The sequence below is a fragment of the Panicum virgatum genome, chromosome 4K, assembly GCF_016808335.1.
Source record: "Panicum virgatum strain AP13 chromosome 4K, P.virgatum_v5, whole genome shotgun sequence".
NCBI lineage: Eukaryota > Viridiplantae > Streptophyta > Magnoliopsida > Poales > Poaceae > Panicum > Panicum virgatum.
In genome coordinates, this window is record NC_053139.1 from 850,766 (window position 1) to 860,977 (window position 10,212).

Here is a 10,212-nt window from a genome sequence, read left to right on the forward strand (position 1 = left end):
GTTCCCCATGGAAACTTACACCGGAGTGGGGCAGCAGGGTTCATAAGATCGATGAAGAACTCAGGATAGATGCTACCGTCGGGGAGCAGGGTTCATAAAACCTTCCAGCAGGCTGTTGATACCCTATACAGGTAGGCACTAGATGGACCAAAATAACAATGCAGTGAATCTCAACTGAAAGGTGACTACGTCTATCAATCTAAACAAAAGATTAGATGCAAAGGTCAATCAAAAAAGAGTAGAACAAAACTAATGTGGTTAAATTTCCCTTGCTATCAATCAGACCTACAGCTTCATTTTGCGCCACACACCATGCCCCTGCAGTTTAATTTGCTTGCATCATTTCACTTGTACACAATTAGGTGCCTGCTGGCAATATTTTTTCAAACATTTCGTGTGAGACGATGACTCTGTACATCCTCAATATCATGATAAAATGATGGGGTATTCATAAACTTGTCATTTTTTGAACAGTCATAAACTTGTCATGATAAAACTGATTCCAACTAATGGGAAGAGCAACCTGAATTTTTATAAGGGAGGTAACTAAACAACCAGCTGCTGCAGCATAACAAGGGAGCACCAGAATTAAGAGTTCTACCACACTCTCTACCGTCGGGGAGCATGACTTGGCCTGCCTCACACAATCATGGCTAGCTTCAGGTGTTGAATGGCACATATGCCCACAGATACACAAGTTGCAAACTGGCTTGAGTTGTCCATGTCAATTAGCATGCAGTTCCAACAAAACTCACTGCAGGATGACGGTATTACCCTATCAAGGCTCTAGACGGGCCAAAATAACAGCGTAGTGGATCTTAACTGAAACTGGCTTCATGCGTTACATACAAACAAGAGACTGGATGCGGATTTCACTGAAACTAGCTAGCGAGAAAAAAGAAACAACAACAGGCGCAGTTGATTTGGCCCTTGGATTAATCCGACCTACGCCCTACACCGATGGAAACTATGGGGAAATCGATCAATCTACTAGCTTCGACGGGAGGATTTAAACTGCGGGAGGAGGGATTGATTGGGCACGGACCTGGAGCAGCAGGAGGAGCGTTCCGACGCCGCCGCGGAGGTGGATCCCGCCTGCCGGCAACTCCGTCGGCGATCCCTTCTTCCCGCCATTGAGGGAGGGGAGTGCTCTCCTTTTTTTTTTTTTGAGGGGGAGGGGAGTGCTCTCCTGGAGCAAAGAGTTGCTGCCAGGAGATAAGTGTCGGGTCATCCATCGAGATAGACCATGTAAGCTTACCCTTTGGAACTAAGGTAACCTTTTTGACAGGATCATGGCCAGGTGTCAAAGTTCAGCAAAGAGATTTCCATAAATGAATGAGATTGCATAGAAATTTGACATGGAACGTTACCAAAAAAAATAACAGAAAAAAGGCACACAAATAACTCAAAACTGAAACCACAAAGATACCCTGTGCTTCTCAGAGGACAAAAACAGAAATAGGAAAGGAGCCACTTAGTACATACACAGCAGGAACGGGCCATTAGTTAAATAACAAGTAGAAGTTGTACTCTATTCCAACACCAAATAACTGCCCTATCGTTCTTCTAAGTACCAGACCATTTAAAACAAGAAAATTAGCTAGCCAGCTTTACAAACCACATTAACACGCATACTACCTAGAGTAATTGAAATACTTCAAATGAACAACAGGTTATCTACGAAACCTACCAACCTAAAGTAACTCAATTCCAATCCAATACTTAAGATAAAGGAGAAAATATATGCAAAGAGGCAGATTCAAAGAAAGTGCCATCTCTTACCCGCAAATCGCATGCCCAACTTCATGGTAAGCAACAAGACTTTTGCTCTTCCCATCTGTCATCACAGTTCCTTCCATGCCAGCCACTATTCTGTCAATTGAACCATCAATCTCTTTTGAAGAAATCGCTGTCCTCCCACGTCGGCCTGCTAGTACGAACATGCTGTTTCGGATGCAATATGATGAAGCTGCTGTTTTGGATGTGATATGATAAAGCTGACAGTTAAAAAATCACAGTAGGAGTTAAATATGATCTGATGACTTGGCCTGCCTCACACAATCATGGATAGCTTCAGGTGTTGAATGGCAGACCATGGCAAAATGAAAAGAGTGCACAATCAGTCCAGCAAACCATGGCAGAAAACGCAGATCATGGACCAATATTTCAGCTCTATTGTATTACTCAAATCTTCACTGATCACGCCAATCCTTGCATTTGCATGAATACGAATATTATCCAGAAAAAAAAAACTAAATACGAGGGGTAAAATAACAGGCTACACACTGCAGCCCACATCTTCAGCGAGAAAAAGAAGACAGCAAAGACCAAAGATCAGTTTGTGGTACTGTCTGTGCTGCATATTTTGTTGCGCCATTACATCCATACAAGCTGACATACATCTCGATAGAGCAGTTCAACCGGAACATCTAAAGGAAAAGGTAATGCGCAGAATGAAACATCAGTATTAGCAATGCCGGGAATTTGCACATCAGAACCGGCGGCCACCCCAGAAGACCCTGTTGGTAAGCGAAGTCATAAGCAGTTTGTTGCTTCTATCCCAATGACCGACGTGAGCGCTGTCCCGAGCGTCCTTGGGAGGCGAGAGCTTGTGGGGATCCCTGGCGGTAATGTATCCTGCAAGCTTAAGGTCTGCCACTGTCAACCTCCGTGTAGCTGGCCGGTGCCTCTCCTCGGCTCTCATCTTCTTCTCCTCCTCGGCCTTCTTCTTGATCTCCTCCTCAACTTTCTTGATCTTCTCCTCCTCCTCGGCCTTGATCTTCAAATACCTGGCGACGAGCGTCCCCCCCCCCCCCCCGAGCCATCCGTCAAAAGTCTTATATTTGATACTCTGCGCCAAATCATAGTCACAAAGTTCCTGGGTCGATTGGGTCGAGGAACGGGGTCGAGGGTCGAGGGTCGTCACTTTATAAAATTATGGTACGAAGGGGGTATACATCTATGGAACGATAAATTATTATGTGGGACGCGACCCTGATTCATCGGGGTCGATATCTTCGGGTCGATAAAGACAAAAACTATATATATGCTAATAATGAAGAAACTAATCTGCACAAGCATATAAGAAACATATAAAAGAATACATTTAGACCATGCTACACGTACTCAGCTCACTGTCTAACAAAAACCACACCAATCCACTGTCCTTAACCTCCTTATCCCAATTAAATCAGCTAGCAATGGGGCTGCGACCCCTTTCAAACCGGGACACGATCCAACCTTGAATGGGACACTGACCCTCTTCGACCCCGACCCTCGAATCGGAACGACGTTCCCGGGTCGAGGGACGAGGCATCGACCCCGAATCCTGTGACTATGCGCCAGATCATCAACGAGGCCATCCACGCGTGCCCGCCATTTCAGTGGGTACATTTGACTGTAGAAGACAATGGCGACTACACACGTGGATACCGTGATGATAGCAAGATCTGAGATAAACCTGACCCATCTAATAGCACGATCAATGATGGAGACATTGTCCCGATATGGCTTGAGCTCTTCATCGACGATCTTACGCAGCTCCTTTTTGTAACTTGAAAGATGTGGCTTGAGGATCTGCAGGTCAGAATTAAGCTACGAATTGAACACACAAGATGCTCCCAAACAGGCATAACAAGCAACAGCTACGAATTGAACACATAATATGTTTTATGCATATCTTTGCAGGCTATGGTGAAATCATTTGAAGTTTCAGAACTGCCAGGTATGCAGACCTCTTATGTTCACATGAAAGAGAGCTTATATGGTGTATGGGCATGATGCTAGTGTATGTTTGAACTTATTTCAGTGCGGTCAGCAAAATCTGTATCAAGAAAACAATGGGTTGTAGCTGGTGCAGATGTCATGTTCATTCGTGTCTACAACTACAATACCATGGACAAAGTTAAAGTCTGATTACATCAGATGTGTTGCTGTCCATCCAACTCTACCGTATGTGCTGTCATCATCTGATGACATGTTGATAAAACTGTGGGACTGGGATAAAGGGTGGATGTGCACTCAAATCTTTGAGGGACAATCACACTATGTGATGCAGGTTACTTTCAATCCAAAGGATACCAACACCTTCGCTCCCAAACAGGCATAACAAGCAGCAGCTACGAAATGAACACACAGGGATGCTCCAAAACAGGATATACCTTGGAGAGCAGCTTTGAATGGATTGGAAGGGCACCCAGACGGCGCAGGACGCCGGGCGTGATGCGATCGAGTCGCACGCTGAGAGAGAGGCGGGGGACGCCGTGGAGGAAGTGGAGGTTGGGGGCGGGGATGCTGTTCTAGACGCGGATGTCGGCGGCCGCATGTTGGCGACATTGTCCTCCCGGACCACGCCGGCCGGCGCCGTACTCCCTAAGAGAGAGAGCACACAGGTCAGTCGTCGAGGAGGGGGCGGCGAGGCGGAAGGGATTAGGGTTTTTCGTTACGGAGGCCGAGGTGAACCGAGGTAGCGGCGAGAAGTCGTAACTGCCGGCGAAGGGGCGGGGAGGAATCGGCGGCGGCGCATCTCCCGCGCCGCGGCGGCGGCTCGCCGGAGCATGGGTTGTCGCCGCGGCGGAGTCTCGGTTTTGAAATTGGATTTTTTTATTCATGCCATTACAATTTTCCAACTTCTGAAATATGCCATTACAATTCACTTATTTTGAAACTTGTCATTACAATTCTTCGTTTCTTTGAATCCTGCCATTTTATACGTCTTTGATGCCCTTGGACCCACTTGCAGACCCTCGTATTTTCGTATGGCCCAAAATACCCCTGCTGCTTTTCTCCCTACACTCACTGACGTGTGGGCCCCATATGTCAGCTTCTTCTTCAACCTCCTTCCTCCTTCAACCTTCTCTCCATGCGCTGCTCATGCAGCTCACCTCCGCACCCGGACACGCCGCGCGCGCCGCCGGTTTGCTCCCCCGGCGAGCCCATTAGGGGGGCGACAGTCACTTATTTTTAAAAATTTTCTTATTCAACATATATTTTTGAAATTTTGTTTTTTTAAATATAAAAATGAAAAAAGGCGGGAGCTGATCACTGGCTGACGGCCCAAAGATGAAAGGGAGTTTGGCTCGGTCTGGGCCACAAAATGGGCTTGGGGCCTTGGGTCCGGCGTGAGTATTTGTTGGGCTGGCACTCTCTTCCTTGCAGCCCAACCAATCCTTGCTTGCAGACCCAGGTAGGTGCGCAAATATTAGAAGTTGTTCGGGCAGTCATACCATCACATAAGGTCTAATAACTACTTTTTTGTTTCAGAATAATTTTTTTCTCGAACAAATTTGTTGTATTGCTGGAACAATTTAAAAATTGTATCGGAACAAAAAAATTATCCTGCAACAAATTTGAATGGATCACACATATGGGCCGATTTGTTAGGCTACTTTAGACCGAAGATATAAAATCTGAGGTGAATGAGGTTATTGTGACAGGTTTGGTGTGGGGTCACACGGTGACCCCCGAGCAGCGCCCGGTAGGTGTTTTTTTTATGGCAATGCTCGCTACTTTATTTAACCTGCTGTGGAATCACAGACCAAAAGATTGTTTACAATACTTGGGAGGGGATGCATCCAAATGATTGGATGATCCGGGTCCCGTTCACGACCAAAACGAGCTAGTGCATGTGCCACAGAATTACAAGAGCGATAAGCATGGACAATCGACGTCGAACTAAACATAGTTGCCAGCATGAACTTAGCCTCCCTGAAGAGCACACCTCCCGGCGCCAAATCATATCATACCCCGTCGTCTGCAAAGCTTTAACCAAAGTCTGAGAGTCAGACTCCAGAACAATTTTTTGCATTCCCTGGGCTGCTGCTGCTTGGAGCGCTGCAACACAGGCGTGGGCCTCTGCGCATAACGCGTCTGTCACCACTGCCAACTTTCCTGCACCTGCCATCACCGCAGCACACTGATCATCGCGGACGACAAAACCCCAGGTTCCCAACGCCTCCTTCTCCCAAAACGCAGCATCAACATTAATCTTCCAAACATCAGGCAGTGGTGGAACCCATCTCTGATCATTTGCCCTTACAACCATCGCGCTTCTGCCAGCTTCATCTTGCTGAACATGTTGAGTTAACGACCGAGCTTTAAAAATGACCCCATCAGCTTCATCGGGTTTCTAGGGATGGATTTTGTCGATTGGTGGATAAAATTCTTGAATCGCCTCCAGGGGCCAGACGAACAGACGTAGGTATCTGAACCGTCTCCATGCGCCCGGTAGGTGTTGGTTGGATGTTAAGCTTGTTAAACGCAACGACAATCAGGGCTAAGAAGATTTTCTAGGCCAGCCAATAAAGTGGGATATTCTTTGGAAGAAAGCATGTATTGTTCGACGAGATCTTTAGGACTAGGGAACTGGACTGGACTACACGCCAACCAAACTTCCCTTGAACAGACTTAACTTGCGGCGAGTAAACCTAAGGCCCATCCGGCACAACGGGCCGAGGCCCGTGAATCTTTTATTTTCCATCGATTTTTTTATTTCTATATTTATCCGGTGATTTGTGTACTCTTTCTTTTTAATATATATAAAAAAATTCAATTTACTCCCCTCAACTATAGACAAACTATGGATAACCCTATAAACTATAACTTGTTTCAATTTACCCCCATAAACTATGCCATTTGTTCACTTTATCCCACAATACAATCTGTCTTTTTTGTTTCTTCGTACACAAATTGAATTTTAGTTTCAAATTTTGCAGAGCAGTAGCCGAAATCAAAATGCATATTTATAAAAATATTATAATTTTTCTTCATTAATTTTCATATAATTTTAAACTTCAATGATTAGTTTATTATTAAATATCATAATCTATCAAAATAATGATTAAAAAATTATGATATATTTTTTAAACATGCATTATGATGTGTACTGTTAACTTGAAAATTTTTAAATTCAAACTCTACCTATGCATGGAGAAATGAAAAATAAAAATTATATTAGGGGTAATTTGAACCAAAGGTTTGAAGGGTAAAAATAAATCAAACAATAGTTTAAGAGCTTATCCAGACTTTGACTATAGTTGAGAGGAGTAATTTGAACTTTTTCCTAATATATAATCATCTCTAGAAAAAACTTTCAAATCTATCTTGTGGGATACGAGTACCCCTGCGCCCATCACTAACACAGGTGTTAGTCGGCCTGGGCCTACATCTGACAGAGGCTGACACGTGGGCTCGTTTGACCATGGACCGTTGACCTATTCAACGCTGACGTCAGCATGCCATGTGACACGTCCAGTGGCCGCCACGTGTCACTAATTTTTTATTTCTGTTTTCAAAATACTTTTATTAATTTTAGAAATGCTTTTAATATTATAAAAAATTATAATTAATCAACCGTAGCTCAAAAAATTATGAAATCAGTTTTATAATTCTTCTAAAATCATGATCTACCTGTTAGAGTAGAAATTTTTATTAATTTGTGCATGATAGATAGATAGCACTACCAGCAGCTCAACATGTGCCCATGTTCCATCAGGTTACTACGTTGGCACGTCTATACTGCACAGTGTACGTACCTCTTTCATTGTCCACATGATTGGTGTCCAAATAATCGAGGCAATCATGTACATAGGCTGTTTCCTGCTCAAACCGAATAATCCTTGCTAACTCGTTCAGATAAAGTAAGCAACAACCCTCACTAATCCAAGGAATGACGTATAATTGATGCGGATATATATGAGGCCTTCCATGTCTGCTTATTTGCTTTGTTTCCAGCCAGGATGAGGGAGAGATCTTCAGGCCTCGGCTGGGAGCTTGATTGAACAGGTGCGTTGCTGAAATGTCCATACGAATGGGAACATGCATCGTAGGCTAAGCAAGAGTATGATGATGTGCCACCGTTAATGCTGCATTTTCTTTAAAACAACAAGAAGAATGCAGCAGAGATATTAGCAGAAGATACGACATAATATGGTCAAATCAAAGAAGAATTAGCATAAGAAGTTTCCTTACCATGAGGCCAAATGCATATTGCAACAGGTCTAAAATGTCTTTGGTCTTAGTTGTGGTGTGCATCAGAAGGGAACCGTGGCAGGCCCTCTGCAGTTTTCAGTTGCTGCTGTGACAGCCCTGGCCTGATACAATCGCACAGATGGCAACTCACATGTAGCTCATTTGATAATCATAAAGCGATAAACAGCTAGCACATAAGAGCTCCTCCTAAATGTATGTCATGAATTTGAATTTCAAATTTGACTTTACAAACGTCAAAAATGGCAAAATACACAAGAGAACCACATAAGCCCTTATATCTTTTACAGTGGGGTGAGTAGGTGTGTGCAAAACATGTGTGATGCTGACATGTTATCCACTCAATAAAAATATATTTTGGCAGCAGGACCCGGATACTTCGGGTAGAAGCCCGGAGACTCCGGACAGAAAATCCGGAGAATTCGGCCTGTATCCCGGAGCATCCGGCTTCCCCATGCCAGAACACATAAAACAACCATCACAACAAGTCAAATATATCACAAACTAGCACAACTTTCTTAGAAAAACATTAAGTTCAACATCTAAGCACAGAGTAGCATACAATACATGAGTTCTCACACCACATAGTCCTTACAAGCGCCTAGAAACGACATAAGTTCGATACAAGTTGATACATGCCCAAATGAGTACATAAATGGCATTTTCACTCCCCCTTTGTCATCAAGTGCCAAAAAGGGAATGAAAAGAAGCATGAAGTCCATTTACTCATCATCTTCATCTTGGGCGGCGTCCTCGGAGGTGTTCTCATCTTCAGCGGAGTCGGGGTGCTCGCGGTAGTCGAGGGGTGCGTCTTCCTCGGTCTCTTCATCCTCATCAAAGATCTCTTGGCCACGTGGAGGGGCACGGCGAGAGGAAGTAGAAGCACGGCGACGAGGAGAACGAGTTTGACGACGAGCACGAGGAAGTGGAGCATGAGCAGCAGCAATAGCGGCCTCATCGGCAGCATCCCACTCGGCGAAAGGATCATCAAAAGCTGGTAACTCGCGGTGTGGATCCAAAGGAAGCCCCATATGACCCCGAATCTCATTAATTGATCTAGCATTCTCATGGACATCCTGTGCAATGTTCCTGCACATCCCAAACAAGCTGCGGAGAGCTCTCTTCACAAATGAGTCATGATGATGGTGACGAGACGATGAAGAGGCACCCAAAGAAGTTGGAGCAGGATCAAATCTTGGGTTTCTTGTTGCCTCGGCATGAGATGGAGGAGGTGGTGGTGCATCTCCAGAGCGGGCACGCAAATGAAGAGGCTCATGCTTGACGGTCTTAGGAAATGTGACCTTTGTCACCCTCTCAATCATATACATGATGTATGGAGCAGCAGGGAGTGACTTCTTGGCCTCACTCATGGTCCTTCTCAGCTCATTCCAAATGAAGTCCATGATACAAAAAGGTTTCCCACCGGGCAAGGTGCGGGCTAGAAGATTGACGGCATAGTATCGAAGTGCCGCCGAATCACCATCCTTTGCATCAATGGTGGCTCTAATGAATTGATTCAAAACATAGTAGACCGGTAGGAGATAGTTTGCCTTTCCTTCCTGAGTGCAAATAGGATTGAAAAACAAGGTAGGCACTTGATATGGATTGAGTTGTTCCTCAATATGAATGGGATCTCGTTTCTCATCCTCAGAGCCAAGTCCAAGAATCCGAGAGAAGGTCATGTAATCTACTCGGTGGACCAATAGAAGGCAATCTCTTTTTCATCATAGTAAAGAGAGCAATGAAACTGGCCTAAGATCTCCTCATTCCAATCATATCTAAAACCCATGATGTCATATAATCCCATCTCCTTGCACTTGTTCATGGCTTCATTGAAGAATGGATCATTCATATTCTCATAGTACGTCCAATCCACATACTTACAAGGGACAATAGGTGCACGAGACTTACGCATCACAACGGATGAATAAAAGTCTTCATGAAGCTTGCACCAAAAGCGTTTCTCAAGCCCCTCACTATTCTGATATTTGTATACTTCTTCCTTGCGAGCCTCCCTAAGAGCCACATCCTGCTTATTATAGTTTCTTCCCATCTCAATCTCGAATCCATGAACAATTCCGGGTCTCTTAAGCCTTGGAATGTGTGGATAGGTGCGCTGCTCAGAAGAGTATTCAACTTGCAGTCGAGGGGGTGTATGAGGACATATGTCATGAGCAATGCCCCTCCTCGTTGGATTCGCACGAGATGGAGGATGCATGGGTTGGC

At 44.6% G+C, this 10,212-nt stretch overlaps 1 long non-coding RNA gene across 2 annotated transcripts; it reads right to left on the reverse strand.

The window, feature by feature from the left end:
* Positions 1–296: 296 nt before the first annotated feature.
* On the reverse strand, positions 297–1,220 carry LOC120702387. Of its 2 annotated transcripts, none has more exons than XR_005686392.1 (2): positions 1,046–1,220; positions 297–318 (listed from the first exon to the last, which is right to left on the reverse strand). It is a non-coding gene; the product is annotated as an uncharacterized LOC120702387 (long non-coding RNA). The 2 variants fall into 2 exon arrangements; XR_005686391.1 differs by lacking the exon at positions 297–318 and adding an exon at positions 435–754.
* Positions 1,221–10,212: the final 8,992 nt, after the last annotated feature.